This window comes from Fistularia commersonii, chromosome 14 (genome assembly GCF_037954325.1).
Source record: "Fistularia commersonii isolate RoL2024-O1a breed Wild chromosome 14, RoL_Fcom_v1.0, whole genome shotgun sequence".
In the NCBI taxonomy this organism is placed as follows: Eukaryota; Metazoa; Chordata; class Actinopteri; order Syngnathiformes; family Fistulariidae; genus Fistularia; species Fistularia commersonii.
In genome coordinates this window covers 18,140,024-18,157,215 of record NC_141297.1, presented here as the reverse complement: position 1 = coordinate 18,157,215, position 17,192 = coordinate 18,140,024, and the positions used below count along the sequence as shown (strand labels likewise).

Below are 17,192 nucleotides of genomic sequence, written 5' to 3'. Positions count from 1 at the left end.
GCAGGAAATTAATATAGAACAACATATTGCACCAGGACTTGACCTTTTGTTCCTCAGAGTAATTAACTGTTGTAATGGTACTGTAGCTTTAGTTAATATAAAACCCTGTGTGTATGCCAGGCATTTAGGGGATGAAATTATATAAATATTGGATATTGCTAGATGACATTGTCTAGGTATCCTTCTTGTCCATATACAAATGGGAGTATGCTAAATCCATATATGCTTACTGTAAATTATTTTCGTTAAACCGTATATGGTTTTGTGGTATTTGATATTTCAACACAGCTAGCAAATTCCATACAATTCTATATTCACTGCTGAAAGACTTCATCGTTGTGGTTAGTGTTTCAATTGTAATTACAAATTTACTTAATTTCATTGCAATCCATTTAGACAGTTCCAGATTGCATTTACTTTATATTGTCGCTGCCTTTTTTCGTCTTGTTTTTCTTATCCGTCTCTCACTGGTGTACGTGGTACTGTAAAACTGTGGCAATTACAGGCAGGTAGAGATTATTGAGTCCCTATAAATGGGAGCATCCAAACCTTGGGCATACAAGCCATTATCAGTTTATGTTTTCAGAGTCCCCATGCACATTCAAAACATGGACTGCATTCTATATTCACCATTCAGTGGTTAATGCCGCAAATCGTGATGCAGTAAAGGTAGTATCTATATTCAACTATCACATTTCCACATGTAAAAATTTGAAAAAAGGAAAGGGAGTACTTTGCTCACGTAAATTCTCAGGTGTACTTTTGGTGGCTGCAATTGTCATACTAATGTTTATGGAGCCACAAGAGTTGTGTTATCACAAGAGTTGTAGACATGCATCTCATTCTTAGACTGATTTAAAACCATGAATTGTAATAGCAAATTCACCACAGAGTAGCTTATTTACCATTTTATTGGCAGCAGTTAACGTGTTTTGTTTAAAATATCATATCATATACAAACTGTAGCATAGAAAAATGCACATGTAAAAAAAACGTTATTATCTCTTACCTTTACCTATAAATAAAGTCCATGCGCCACTCCTTCTAGAGTCTACACCCACCTTGAGGAGGCAGGAAGCATTGTGAGAGTCATGTTCTTTGACTTCTCCGGTACTTTTAACACCATTTGACCTGCCCTGCTGAATAGGAAGCTTCTGGAAATGCAGGTGGATCCTCCATCGCGGCCTGGATCAACAATTACCTCACAGGTCGGCCACAGTACGTGAGGCTGGAGAACATCACGTCGGACAGCAGGGGGCGCCACAGGGGACGGTCCTGTCTCCCTTCCTGTTCACGCTCTACACCTCAGACTTCAGGTTCTCCTTGCAGTCCTGCCACCTGCAGAAATTCTCAGATGACTCTGCCATCGTGGGCTGCATCAACAGAGGCCAGGAGGAGGAGTACAGGAGCGTGGTGGACAGGTTTGTGGAGTGGTGTGGACTGAACCACCTGCAGCTCAATGTGTCTAAGACAAAGGAGCTAGTGGTGGATTTCAGGAAACAAAGGACCCACCTGAATCTGGTCACCATCAGGGGTACTGAAGTGGACATTGTGGACACCTATAAATACCTGGGTGTCCACCTGGACAATAAACTGGACTGGACCTTGAACACCAATGCCATCTTTAGAGATGAGATGAGATGAGATGAGATGAGATGAGAACAACTTTATTAATCCTGAAGGAAATTGTTGTGCCAGAGTTTCAAGTAAAAAACATAACAGTAATAGATAATAGTGGAAAGGAAGAAGAATAAGAAATATATGAAATATATGAAATATAAATTGTCTTAGCTTTAAGAAGGGTCAGAGCCCCGCCTGTTCTTCCTCAGGAGGCTCAGATCTTTCAACGTCTGCAGGACCATGCTGCAGATGTTTTACCACTCGGTGGTGTCCAGCACCATCTTCTACGCTGTTGTGTGCTGGGGCAGCAGGCTCAAGACAGCTGACACCAACAGACTCAACAAGCTCATCAGGAGAGCTGGATCTGTCCTGGGAGTGGAGCTGGAGTCTGTTGTGCAGGTGTCAGAGAGGAGGATGATGAGGAAGCTCCTCAGCATCATGACCAACGTCCATCACCCCCTGCATGCCACACTGACATCCTGTCAGAGCTCTTACAGTCGTAGACTGATACCACCGAGGAGCTCCACTGACCGCCACAGGAGGTCTTTCCTACCTGAGGCTATCAGACTTTTTAATTCCTCTTCCTTCAGCCGAAGGGAACATTCAAATCTTTGTACTTTTTAAGACCTTAAAACACTTTATAGCCTTGACTTTGACACTTTATATTTTTATTTGTATTTATTATTCTCCCTCCTTCCTACTATTATCTATTATTGTTATGTTTTACTTGAAACTCTAGCACAATTTCTTTCGGGATAAATAAAGTTGTTCTTATTCTTATTCTTATTCTGAAGCATCGATAACTTGCTTGTAGAAGTCTTCCATTTCTTTCTTCAGTTTTAAAAGTCTCCCTGTCTCAGTGGAAATCACTGCCAGGGAAGACAGTTGTCCTGAGTCTTTTCGGTGCCTATTATGACCGCTCCACCTACGCTGTCGTAGCCAGAACGGTGACCACCGGCCAGAGCAACTTTGTCGCTTCAGGAACAGTTTGAATGAGATCCTTTTGGGCTAAAAAGTTTAGAAGCTGCACAGGAGATTTACATTTATCCCTCACCATTTGTGAGCTATACAGCCCGATGAGATTGGCAGAAAATAACTGGATGGCTGCACTTGACTTGCTAACTGTTTACCGTAGCTTGCTATTGCTAATTCTCTTATTCTGTATCTGAGCAGTAAGAAGGATCCCTGGGATCACCAGTGCCCCCCCATCATGAGGCACCGTCACTGCATGCCTCACTTAACGTCTCTATGCAGTCGTTTTATGATTACAAGAAACACGTTACAGTTGTTGACAAAAAACATCAGACACATCAGCTAAACTATGGAAATTTAGTTCATATATTAAAAGTGTTTTTTTAATCGTGACATCCATAGAGGCAGTAATATGGTCTCAGTGCATAGCATGCCAGTACAGTTAACATACTCATTGCGCAATCCATAGTGGGCTCAGCTGGTTGCCGCGTCACCGCACTTCTCTTCTTCATATTTGAAAGGAAAATGTGAATTTTTTTAGCGATTTTGAAAAGAAAATAACTAGAAAATGGTGAAGCTACATGGAAAATAACTTTAGAGTACAAATCACTGAATAGATATAACCATTTACTTTTTTCATTTTGCATTTTTTTCTTTCGGTGATGATAGGTGAGTCCCGGCCTCTCCTGCCTCTACTGACTGCATGTCACTGTTCAACTTGTCTGCTGCTGGACCCATGCACAAAACTGCACCAAAACAAGGGTTGTACAGTAGAAGAACTGTGCTGGAGTCCGCAACTTGAGGAGGGGTCCAGTTCAGACCAGGAGGCCAGGCGGAAGGGCTCCAGCCTGATCGGGACCCAGAGGAATGCGACAAAGTGAGGACCCGAGTGGAAGGGCTGATGGCGTGGGAGACAGAGGGGAGCGAGCGCATGAGCATACGTGAGGAATAACCCGACAACTAGTGAGACTGAAGCTCAAGCTTTTTAGTCCTCACTTATTGTTGGTAACTTGCTGCAGCTGTGCGTAGGAAACACCGAGCTGACGTCAGCCGAATCCTAACACAACAGCTTTTACTCTGTGCAGTATCTTAGTCCATCCAACCTAATTTTTATTTGTGTCACTGAAAAAAACACTGGTTTTATTTAGAGTGACTTCTAAGACAAGTTTCTCCATGAGATTGCAGACTTGACAGTATTGTGTGTTCAGTTGAGTGAATAGACCATGTTGCTATTGTCATTTTGAGTCCTGCCGATTACAGTGCACAAGCCCAAGCTCCAGCAAATTCCCCTTTTGATTAGACCCTCAAACAAATATTCCCCAGCAACTGAGCTCTGACAATGGACAGTTTGCTGTGTTACTTCAGCCAGTCCGGTATGCAAGCACATGAATGCCACAATGTGCCAGCACAATGCAACAGCAGCACTAATGGAACACATTTGATGCAACTGCACTTTTCTCCACTCAGCAAAAAAAAAAAAAAACAGAAGAAAACAAATTACAAGGGCAGGAAGGGAGATACTGTTTTTTTAATTAAGCTGCATTTTGTACTGTTTTCAAACATTCACAAATTCACTTCAAAAAATGCACCTGCAGTATCACTAAACAAATGTACAAATGAGAAGAGATAAGAAAAAAAACAATTCATACATTCATTAATTTAGTCCTTCCTGTAGTGAGTGATGGGTTGGGAAGCTTCAATTTAACTTACTATTAATTTTTGGAGACCTATTTAACCCTCATATTTGACCCATTTCACCTATTGACCCAATGGGTCAAATTGACCTTAACATAACATGAGGGTTAACTCTATTATAGTTTCTCCCTGGTTGTCAAAGTCTGGTTACCTCTACAGATATTTGCTCTCCTATGTTTCTTCTGGTTGTCACTCTTTTTGGCTATCACCTTGTATTGATTTCCTTAAAGACATCTGTAAAGAGCCCCTTTTGAACCCTGGAAAGATCTACCCACTATTCTCTCTTTGCACCTAGGTCTCCTTCCTTAACTGACAACCCACCATCCGCGTCAATCTTGTTTAAAGACTAAGTTCTTTGCTTGGGTATCTTTTGTACACTATATCTTCCAAAATTCTAAAAGTATTGTTTATCCTCTGAAACAATATTAGCCAGGCGCATTTTAATTCTAATGAGTTTGACAACCTCTCTGCTCCCAAATGCACAGACTATAATAAGAGGCTTTGAGTCCGCAATTTGTACACCTCTTACTGGTGCAGTGTGACTTCAAAATCAAAGGTCTTCATTGGGAGTTACATGTCAATCTCTTAACTGCTTTCTTCACTGGAGAGATCAGAGGCTGTATCTTGGGCTCTAAATAAGATCAGCACTGCTGATCTTGGTCAGACAGCCAATATCCAAACATGTTGTGGAGGGAGTGTACAACTCATGGGGACAGCGTCACTTGAAATACTTAACAGATACAGTAGACTTTTGAAATTTGATCTATTTACAGAGAATTTTCAAGTATTTGCTTGAAAATTTGTGTAATCTGACTGTAAACACTTCAAGTCTATAATTAAAACCACTTGCTTCTGTAAATAGCTTGATGAATCATTAATTCGTTGCACTGTGGGTTGATCAGATATTGTTATTTGATTCAGTGTTCATGGATGTCTGAATAACAGGGACTTGGGCATACCGAAATTAAGAATATATGAGGGCTTGGCTATGCCAACTTTTGGCATTGTGGATTTATATGTTTGAGGCATTAATCTTATTCCAAAACCTTTGTTTTTTTGGCTGGGATTACAATTAAATGATAAGGCTAAAAACTTATTTCAGTTTTTGTATCCATGCTATGAGACCTTTTAAAGTTCGTTCTGTCTAGTTATCCAGCAGCTCCTAGGCTGACAAAGGGCTGAAACTAGACAAAGTTATGCAATCCCTGGTAGGAGTAAATGTTATCAATATGTTGAGGCTGCTGGATTACATCTCACTGCCCTCTATATAGTTGTGGATTCCCTGAGTGTAAAAACTGTCCCAGGTACTTTCCATTCCACATTCCTTTATGGTTTCTTTAGCAAGTAAATTTTTCTTTTTACGTGACTCAAAATTCTCAATGGACAGTTATTCCATACAGTCAGGTTCAATTCTCCCCTGCATCCACATGATACAGTTATGCTATGACATTGAAGATCAGAAAATTGTCCTCAGGCCATTAAAAGCCCTGGATGGGTGTGTGTCAGTTTCCCTTCAGTGTTCTCAACTTGGGAAAATTTGGTACACAAGGGGATAATGCCTTCCCTTTTACAAAAAGCAGTGAGCTGCCACCAGTACCTTTTGCCAGCTAACTGTTATATATGCCAACAGAGTTTGGTGTTTTAATTCAAGGGAGATTACTATATAATCTTGAGAAGTTAACCACTGATAAATAAAATAATTCTGTCCTCTATGATCAATATTTGTTAATATTCTACCAATCTTGATTACAGACTTTTGTTGCCTTTTGCGGGGACGATAATTTCACAACAGTTATTCAAGTGTTGCTTATGTTTGGCATCCCAGCCCTGACCATCCGGTCAGATTATGTTTTTTTTTGTTATCAAATGGATACCATTAAGCTTTACCTATAGTGTGTGAATTATGCACTCCACAGTCAAAGGAAATGTCTTTTCAGATTGTTATGAAGGTCGTGGTCTATCGTTAAGATAAATAAAGACAAGATAAGATAAACTTTATTGATCTCTATAGGGGAAATTCTTTTGTCACAGCAGCGTAACAGTTATAAGTGTCAAATAAATATGAATATAAATAGAGACAAGAAAAACCAAAAGACATCCACAAATAAATAGACAGCAGAGAGAACAATAACAGCAACAACATTGAGGATAAGAATAGACAACAGAATGGGGAAAAAAAAGACAAAAAGGGTGAAAATAGACAACCGAAACTAAACAACATAAACAGAATGACAATAACAAGAATACAATCAACAAAAACAGGCAGGAAGCAAGTGGCCTGAGACCAAATAGGATAAAAAAGACAACAGCATTGGAGCATGACACATGAATGAATTGGTGACGTAGTGGAGTTGTGGTAGCACAGATACACCTCTAGCTGGTCAGAGTTGTGTGCCGTCCAGACTGCTGTTATACAGTCTGATGCTCCATGGGCACAAAGTAGCGTCTAAAGCAGGGGTCTCAAATTTAATTTACCTGGGGGCCGTTGGAGGCAGAGTCTCGGTGAGGCTGGGCCACATCAGGTTTTCAACAAGAAAAGTTTTGTTAAAAAATTCAAATCTTCTCTTCTTAAATCTCTTCATTTAAATTTCTTAACAAAATAAGATGAAAACACAAATAATCAAATTAAGAATTAATAAGAAAAAATAAATCAGTAAATATTAATAATGACACTACTACTACTAATACTAATAATAATATTAATGATAGTATTTCTCTAGTCAGCGACAAAATGTGTTTTTTTCAGTCTTCTATATCTGTTGTATTCAGATTCAAGTGTCTGTATGCAATGTAGAGACTCATGGAGAACGTCTCAACGCATAGAGAACATTACTTCTTTTTCTTGTAACCGCAGCATCATGGTCGGTGGATAAAAGCCCAGTAGCAATCTTCTTTTTTACTCCTTTTTGCTGTTATTGATGTAATTTGTTTTGACTACAAGTACATCATATAATCATCATATATGTAATGTTCATTGTGAGAGGCAATGCAAATACAATGCAAATTGTGTGATGCAATTAAAAATACAATGACCCACAAATAACGGTGCGACCCTATAATTGGTCAGAATTTCCGGGGAATGTTATTGCCAATAGACGGGTGTCGCTATGTGACCATAGACTACATTTGGCTGCATTGAGTTCCTTACTTTTCCTTTATCCCGCCGCACACGCATAACTTTGATTTATTTTGTCTGGCCTCATGTTAAGTCTCTAAGTGCTATGGATGTGTGTCCACTTATATATGTATAATGTCACACTGGGAAGCAACTTAAAAAAAAACTTTTTTTTGAAGTGTTGTGAACGCAGCACACTGGGACGAATGTCTGCATATGCCCAATAGTGACAAGGCAGCCAGCCAGGCACGGAAGAAAGCACGCCATCGCAACGCTGCTGTAACTTTCGCTCATTGAGAAATGTTTCTCTGCTTGCATCAAGGCTGGCCAATGTGCCAACCCCAAGAGCCATATACCCCACCGTGATTGGTAGGTTGGGTTTACACAACACTGTAAAGTGCCACACATATCAACCTCAGGGCAGGGGCAAACTACCGTCACAAACTTGTGGCCCGCAGGCCAATTGCGGCCCGCAAGCTGCAAGTTTGACACTCTTGGTCTAAGGCATTCAGTTCTGCATCGGGGTGGGATAACCATTGGCTGAAAGAGCTGCCCATCAGCCACAGCTTGTCGCCCTGGGGTTTGGGAAGGATTGTCCAGGATAGCTCTCTGTTTGTACTTCACCCTCCCCCCTACCACTGAGGTTCAGGTTGAGTCCCACCACCGAGCAGGCTTTCCTAACGAACTTTTTGAGCATGTTGACCTCACCAGTCCTGGCACAGCCCCACCAGCACATACTGTTGTCAAATCTTACCATGGTAACTGGACTTCCTTTGGTTTCTTGAAAGACATTACATTACAGTTACTTGGCAGAAGCTTTTATCCAAGGCGAGAAAAGGAAGAGTTTTACATCTAATGTCCTAGACCCCTTCGGATCTTGGACACTGTTGGGAGTTTAATAGACTGATGAAGCCAACAGAATTGCTTCATCTGCAAAAAGTAGAGACACAATTCTGAGGCACCCAAACTGGATCAACTCTTCAAATTGGATCCATTCTTCAGGCATCTTCTCACTCTCTAATGCCCTGTTTAATAAAAAAGCAGATATTCTACTGCTCTTCTGTACCTATGAAAAGTGATCATTTCGACATTCCCAGTAACTTCCAAAAACAACTGAGAAGGGCTGAACAATAATGGCACAGAAAAGAAACTCATATTCTGCAGGTTACAAGCTGGAAGTAGTGAAATATGCAGCCAAAAACAGCGATGGAGCAGCAGAAAGAAAGTTTGAAGTTAGTGAGAAACTTGTAAGGGACTAGCAATAAGCGGAGGTTACTCTCACTTCTTCTTTCGGCTTTTCCCGTCAGGGGTCGCCACAGTGAATCAACTTTCTCCATCTAACCCTATTCTCCGTATCCTCCTCCCTCACACCAACTACCTTCATATCCTCTCTCACCACGTCCATAAATCTTCTCTTTGGTCTTCCGCGAGACCTCTTGCCTGGCAGCTCCAATTCCAGCATCCGTCTACCAATATATTCTCTATCCCTCCTCTGCACATGACCGAACAATCTCAGTCTGGCTTCTCTGACCTTCTCTCCAAAACATCTAACATGTGCTGTTCCTCTGATAGACTCATTCCTGATCCTATCAATCCTGGTCACTCCCAAAGAGAACCTAAACAGCCTCATCTCTGCAACCTCTAGTTCTGCCTGCTGTCTTTTGGTCATTGTAACAGTTTCTAGTCCATACATCATCACTGGTCTCACAACTGTCTTGTACACATTTCCTTTTATTCTGGCTGAAAGTCTTCTATCACATAGTACCCCCGACACTTTTCTCCACCCATTCCAACTTGCTTGGACCCGTCTCTTCACCTCTTTTCCACACTCTCCGTTGTTCTGGACTGTTGACCCTAAGTACCTGAAATCCGCCAGCTTCTTGATCTCCATTCCCTGTAGCCTCACTGTTCCACCCGAGTTCCCCTCATTCATACACTTATATTCTGTCTTGCTGCGACTAACTTTCATTCCTCTCCTTTCCAGAGCATACCTCCACTTCTCTAGATTTTCCTCTACCTGTTGTCTGCTCTCACTACAGATCACAATGTTATCCGCAAACATCATGGTCCATGGGGATTCCTGTCTAACCTCATCTGTCAGCCTGTCCATCACCATTGCAAACAAGAAGGGGCTCAGAGCTGATCCCTGATGGAGTCCCACCTCCACTTCCTCATACAATACCAGAGCTCCTCTCCTGGAACCCTGTCATATGCTTTTTCTAGGTCTACAAAAACGCAACGCAACTCCCTCTGACCTTCTCTGTACTTTTCTATTAGCATTCTCAAAGCAAATACTGCATTTGTAGTACTCTTCCTAGGCATGAAGCCATACTGCTGTTCACAAATGCTGACTTCTGCTCTCAGTCTAGTTTCCACTACTCTTTCCCATAACTTCATTGTATGGCTCATCAACTTTATCCCTCTGTAGTTGCCACAATTCTGCACATCCCCTTTATTCTTAAAAATAGACACCATCACACTTTGACTCCATTCTTCAGGCATCTTCTCACTCTCTAAGATCCTGTTGAATTATCTAGTCAGAAAATCTACCACTGCCTCCTAGACACTTCCACCGGTATATCATCAGGAGGTATATCATCAGGACTGCTTTTCCACTCTTCAATGCCTTCCTCACTTTATTGTAGACCACAAAGTAGCAAAGATTAGTAGTCACCTCTTCTACCCTTGCCTCTCTTTCATTTTCCACCTTCATCAGCTCTTCAAAGTACTCTTTCCATCTTCCCATCACTCTTCTCGCATCTGTCAATACATTTCCCCCTCTGTCCTTAATCACCTCTACCTTTTGCCACATCTCCCTGAACTCCTGTCTGTTCTCTTCAGTCCTCTCAGTATCCCACTTCTTCTTTGCTAACCGCTTTGTCTGTATATACTCCTGCACTTCCTCATTCCACCACCAAGTCTCCTTATCTACTTTCCTTCCAGATGACACACCAAGTACTCCTCTACCTGTCTCCCTGATAACCCTAGCTGCTGTTGTCCAATCATCTGGAAGCTCACCCTGACCACCCAGGCCCTTTCTCAACTCCTCCCTGAAAACCATGCAACACTCCTCCCTTTTCAGCTTCCACCATTTTGTCCTCTGCTCTGCCTTTGTCCTCTTCATCCACCTTGTCACCAGAGTCATCCTACAAACCACCATCCTATGCTGTCTGGCTACACTCCCACCTAAAACTACTTTGCAGTCACTGATCTCTTTCAGGTTACCTCGTCTATACAATATGAACATCAAGTCCCAATAAGCGTTGAAAAAATTAAAACATTCTCCAAGGCTTCAGGATTGTCATTAAACTTAAAGAAATGCGAACTTCTTGCGCTGCATGACTCGCCACTAAAGGAAATCAGCAATGTTCCTATCAAATCAGAAATAAAATACTTGAGCATTTTCCTATATAAGGACCAAAAGTTAAAGCAATCCAGGAACATTGAATCTAAACTGAATCAAAGTAAAGCTAAATTGAATATATGGCTCCAAAGAGATTTATCAATATTAGGCCGGATATATTTGACTAAAAGGGAATGTTTATCCAGATGTATATACCCAGTGTATTCCAATGCTTGTCCTCTGCATCTTCCTTGTCACCAGTCATCCAACAAACCACCATCCTATGCTGTCTGGCTACACTCTCACCTACAACTACTTTGCAGTCACTGATCTCTTTCAGGTTACCTCGTCTATCCAAGATGTAGTCTACCTGCGTGCTCCATCCTCCGCTCTTATAAGTTACCCTGTGTTCCTGTTTTTTTCTGGAAAAAGGTGGTCACTACAGACATTTCCATCCTTTTTGCAAAATCTACCACCATCTGTCCCTCTGCATTCCTATCCTGGATACCCAATCTGCCCATCACTTCTTCATCCCCTCTTTTGCCTGCACCAACATGTCCATTGAAGTCTGCACCAATTACCACTCTCTCATTTCTGGGAATATTCTGCATCACTTCGTCCAACTCATTCCAGAACTTCTCCTTCTCTTCAGATTCACATCCCACCTGTGGGGCATAGCCACTAACAACATTGAGCATCACACCTTCGATTTCCAGTTTCAGACTCATAAGTCTATCCAACATTCTTTTCACCTCTAGGACATTCCTAACAAACTCCTCCTTCAAGATAACTCCTACTCCATTTCTCTTCTTGTCAGTACCATAATAGTACAACTTAAAGCCTCCTCCTAAGCTTCTAGCCTTACTACCTTTCCACCTGGTCACACAGTATATCCACCTTCCTTCTCTGCATCATGTCGACCAACTCTCTACCTTTCCTGTCATAGTTCCAATATTCAAAATCCCTATTCTCAGTCCCAGGCTCCTTCCTTTCCTCCTCTCTCTGCTTCTGAACACGCTGTTACGGATGGTTCAAAGACTCAGGTGTGGAGCAACAAGACACGACCAGGACTCAGAAATTAGTGAAAAATATTTAATGGCTGCCAAAATACAAACAGAAATGGAGCCAAACAAGAACTGAATAAGGGACAAAGGACAACTAGCAAAACTAGTGAACAGGCTAACAAACAGGTCAGTCCACTAGCGTTAAAGCTAGTCACCATCAAAGTGGCGATAAAACAAACGTTATCAATTATCGGACGGGCTACGAACAAACAGGCGAACGAACAACCTAACAAATCTAGTAATGCAAGGATTCCTAATCTTAACGAACCTATGGTACTCAACTGGTGGGAAGGCAGTGAGTGAGGCTGGGGGTTTCAGGCAGGCAGAGCACAGTGTGTGGCGGCGGAGTTGGATGACGGTGTAGCAGACAGGTGGAATGATCCAGGGGTTCTGACGGACAGAAGCTGAGCTGGCGAGGAGGATCCAGTAGGTGAACAGTCCAGGTGGCTGCAGGTGTAATCCGGTGATCTTAGCTGTGGAATGTGACGTTCCGGCAATGAGTCATCCGGTGTGTGCGGCTTTTAAGCTGCACAAGAAGGGTGTGGCCAATCAGCTGCGCCTTGTTTGCTGATTGTCAGTTGCTTCCACCTGTCTGCCTCACCGCCACACAACCACACACGCCCACCTGGAATCAGAGAAGGGAGAGAGAGAGGAACAGGGAAAACACAACAGACATTGCTTCTAGCAGACATTACTAGCAGAAGTAACACATGCACTCATCATCTTCTTCTTGTTCTTGTTCTTCAACCCACAGTAGCCCAATTTCCATTAGTATCCTGTAGGTCATCAGTACCAATGCCGGTCGTTGTTAACCCGCTCCGCGACCGATTCCGGTATGGTATAGTTATGGTTGACTCGCATGTTTGGTTTTGGCAAAAGTTTTACGCCGGATGCCCTTCCTGACGCAACCCTCTGCATTTATCCGGGCTTGGGACCGGCACAGGGAGACACTGCTCCGTGCCCCCCCAAGGCAGGCTTGGAGAGACAGAGCCGCCCTAAGGCTGCATTTCGGACAGAGCATGCCCATCTGGGAATAATACCCCGGAACCTGGAAAACTCGATATGATGCCCTTAGTGATAGATAATCAGGGCCAAGAATGTCATAAGCCCTATGCAATGACAGATGTGGCCGCTATAGCAGCCAGACTGACCCCTATTGGCCAAGGTGGGGGAGCCTGGATCACCAAATTAATGGATGTCACTATGGGAACTAGCCTGGCCCTGGGAGACGTATGCAGGATCCTGGCTGCTTGTGGAGTTACCGCTTCCATAATTTCTGATATGGAAATGTAAGCTGGCACAAGTGCTTTGGGACATCAAACACCACTGAGACAGGTGCAAAGTACCCTCCATAATGCCATTCTAAGGCATTCCCTCGGAATTGGACTCATGCCGCTGCCATCAAATATTCCCCAAAAGAAGGCGAGTCGGGCGTGGTCGTCTTGATGTGAGCTGCGGAAGACTGGGAGTCCGCAGTGAGTGTTTGCCCACAAGGCCCACCAGGTGATGTTGCGGTAGCATGGTTCTGGACGGCAGTGCTAAATGGTTTGCCAGATGCGGTATCAGATGACCCCCTGTTGATGGGATGCGAGTGGACAGAATTCTCTATGAAAGTGACCCATGCTGTGGACAGACATACGGACAGACAGGAAAAGATCATAGCCAACCATGACACAACACAGAACTTGTTGATGTAACTCCAATTGAAAGAGACGCAAAATAAAGCCTTAGAAACTAAGAAGGGTTTTCTGCCTCCAGCTTCCCCAACACATGTCGCCTGAAAAGACATTCCGATCAATTTCTACCAGCAGACTGCTGAACATCCAGGACTACTTTCTACTTTTTAATCGCTGGAAGCCGTGGATCATGGAAATGGGCACATATGGCCCACCGCCAGATCCCCCGCATGTAACAATGTACTATACCAGGGAGGACGATGAGACCTATGTGAAGCGATGGGCTGCAGCCGCTGACCAAATTCCACCTGTGTTGCATATGGGTGACATCATCATGGGGGAGCCGGGAGTAGCAGCGATTGTTAAATTAACACTTGAACAAATGGAATGGTACCGTATGTCCGATACAGCTGTGCCACATTGCTTGCTCTTATCAAACATCAAAGGCGAGGCCAAGAATTTAGGACCCATGACTAAACAAGCGTCTTTGTTAATTGACTGGGTGCCTACCCTGATACTAAATGTTGTCTATTCTCCGTCAACAGCATATTATCGCATCATATCGGAGACTACAAATGACTCCACAACACAGGATATGGATCTAGACTCCAGATCTCCCTAGATTCTAGAGAGATACCATGAACGAGAGAAAACTGACCACCCTGCCGCGGAAGCCATGCTATCAGGGATCCCTGACTATGTGTGGTCTGAGGGTAGTTTTGACGTAGGGATGATCGATACCCTGCCTGTCAAGCTTGCATTCAAATAGGACATATTTTATAAGGGCCAATATCCGCTTAAACCAGAAGCAGCGGAGGGAATCTGTGATACCATAACCAGTTTGATAGAAGCTGGAGTATTGATTCTCACAAATTCAGCCTCAAACACCCCATTGTTGCCAGTCAAAAAGACCGATGGAACCGTGCGAATGGTAAACGACTTAAGAGAAGTTAATGCACAGTACATAACGGGTCTAGAACCAGTTCCTAATCCACTGGTTATTAACGCCGTAACGCCAGCCCAAACATGGTTATAGTTCTCGACTTATCCAGTGCCTTTTTCTGCGCCCCACTGCATGAGGACAGCTGGGACCAAATCGCGTTTACATACGACAATAAAAGGTATACGTACACTCGACTCCCCCAGGGCATGGATAACTCTCCTGGTATTTTCAATCGTTGCCTACGTGCTTCGTTGAATGATATACAACTCCCTGATGACGTTGAGGTCATCCAATATGTGGATGACATCCTACTCGCGGCTACAAATCCCCAATCATGTCTAAAAGCCACCAGAAACATCCTTTTACGACTAGCAGACCGTGGCTACAAGGTCTCTAGGAAGAAGCTTCAGTGTGTTTGTCAATCAGTGGTATTCCTCGGACGCCTCCCTACTCCAGCAGGGCTTTCACTTACAACCACCCAAATGACCTCAATCTTACAATATGCTTGGCCAGAGACAGTCCGAGACATGATGGGATTCCTCGGACTCCTGAACTATCACAGATACCACATTCCTGATTTTGTGAATCAAACGGCCCCCTTGAGACAGATGATGGCCGAGCTTCTATCAAACTGGCTATGGTATACTTTAACCGGCTAGGGTATACTTTAACCGGTTATGGTATACTCTAACCTCTCTGCCCCTCTTAAGTGGACTCAGGAAATGGAGGTGCATTTCATTGAGGTTAAAGGCCTGATTAGCCAAGCCGTTGCCCTTCCCATGCCAAATGATTCCAAACCCTTTTGTTTGGAAGTGGCTGAAATTGAGGGCGTTGTTAATGCCATTCTTTTTCAGCAGAGAGGGAGTGGACAGGCAAAAGATCAAAGAGCAGTATTAATCTACTACAGCTCAAAATTGGATCCTGCTGAGCTGTCGCAGCCTGTCTGCACAAGAGCAGCGGCAGCATTGCTAAAGCAATTGAAAAAACTGAACATATGACAATGCATCACCCACTGATAGTGTAGACAACACAGAGTGTGAGCGTTCCTGGAGTCCACAGCCTTCTCCATGTCAGCATTAAGGAAAAGGCAACTAAGCAAAATAAGGCTGAAACCAAATGTCTCATTCCAAACACCTGACGTTTTACTGGCAGATGAGACCTCGCCGTTTCCATTACATGAATGCGCCCCAATTGTGAGCCAAGACATAAAGTTTTGAACCGACCTCCGAGCTGACTCACTACCAGGTGATAGAAGAGTACTGTACATCGATGGCTGTTGCCACCGCAAGCCTGATGGGAAATATGAATTGAGAACAGGCTATGCAATTGTGGAAAGAAGACAAGGAGCATGGCAGGTGGTTAAAGCACAAATGCTGAAAGAGGATGAGAAACACTCAGCCCATAGAGCAGAACTAAAGGCCATGGTGGAAGCACTCATAGAGCTCAAAGGCCAAAGAGGAGAAATCTGCACAGATTCCCAATACGTGGATGGATTATGCCATACAGAATTTTCAAGAATGTTCAGAACTGGCTGGACTACATCAACAGGCTCACCATGCAGACACAGAGATCTAATAACTCAGTTGGCTCAAGCCATTTTGGAACCAGAAGAACTGTCAATCAGAAAAGTTACAGCCCACACTGGAGGGTTAGATGAAGAATCGCAAGGAAATGAACAGGCGGACAGACACGCAAAACTAGTTGCAGGATTTGCGACGGAAGATGAACTACCGCTAATGCTGAATGAGGCTTCGGAGGGAGCCTCCCAAATAGAGATAGAACAAAGCTCTCGGATAAGCATGGACCCTGACCGACTAAAGCAGCTACAAGAACCAGGCACTCCATGGGAAAAGTTGGTTTGGGCAGAACATGGAGCAAGAAAAAATGACGAAGGATTCTGGAAGACACCCATGGGAGAAATGGTGCTCCCTTTGGAAGCTCCACACTGGGTAATTCAAGAAGCTCACGGCCAAACTCATGTGTGCAAAAAAGAAACAATAAGGAGGCTCAGGGGTTGGTGGTTGCCATATTTGAAACAAAAGGTAAAAGAAACATTGGACGGGTGCATAGTATGCGGCCAATACAACCCTAAACCAGGAGTAAAGATAAAGAAAGGTCTGTTTCCACCACCAAATGCTCCAGGACACACAATAGTGATTGACTACACCGATATGGTAAGAGACAAAAGAATGCGAGGTCATCGATATATGTTGGTAATAGTGGACGCCTTCTCCGGGTGGGTAGAAGCATTCCCCACCAAAAAGGAAGATTCCAGCTGCGTGATTAAAGGTTTGATCCAACATTACATGCCGTACCACGGGTTCCCTAGAGAAATTCGACTGACAATGGCACACATTTCAAGAATGAACATTTGAGACAGGTAGAATTGCATTTCGATATCACACAAAAGTATGGCTCAGTGTACCAGCCCCCAAAGTCAGGGACTCGTAGAGAGCCAACCGGGTTCTGAAAATGAAATTGGCAAAGACAATAGCAGGTTCCAAAGACAAAATGACATGGCTCGAAGTGCTTTTTACTGTAGCACTTACAAACCTCAAGTATTGATGGTCCCCTCCTTGTTTTCGAGCAAAACGTATCAACAGTGTGTGCTAGACTTACATACTGAAAAAGGATCTCTCCCCGCCCCCAGCGTTGATCATGACCCAAATGAATCATACATGCATCCAATGAACAATTGGCAACACAGATGTGGGAAATCTTACCGCTGCCCAGTGCACGTCGATTATTATCAGATTATAAATCA

General features: G+C 43.3%; 1 long non-coding RNA gene across 1 annotated transcript in view; it reads right to left on the bottom strand.

Annotated features, from left to right (window-relative positions):
* Window positions 1-5,636: 5,636 nt before the first annotated feature.
* The window catches only part of LOC147227441 (uncharacterized), a 32,832-nt gene continuing 21,276 nt past the window's right edge, over window positions 5,637-17,192 (bottom strand). Inside the window, exon 3 of the long non-coding RNA XR_015107154.1 lies at window positions 5,637-12,434. This is a non-coding gene — a long non-coding RNA (uncharacterized LOC147227441). The remainder of the gene's footprint in view (window positions 12,435-17,192) is intronic.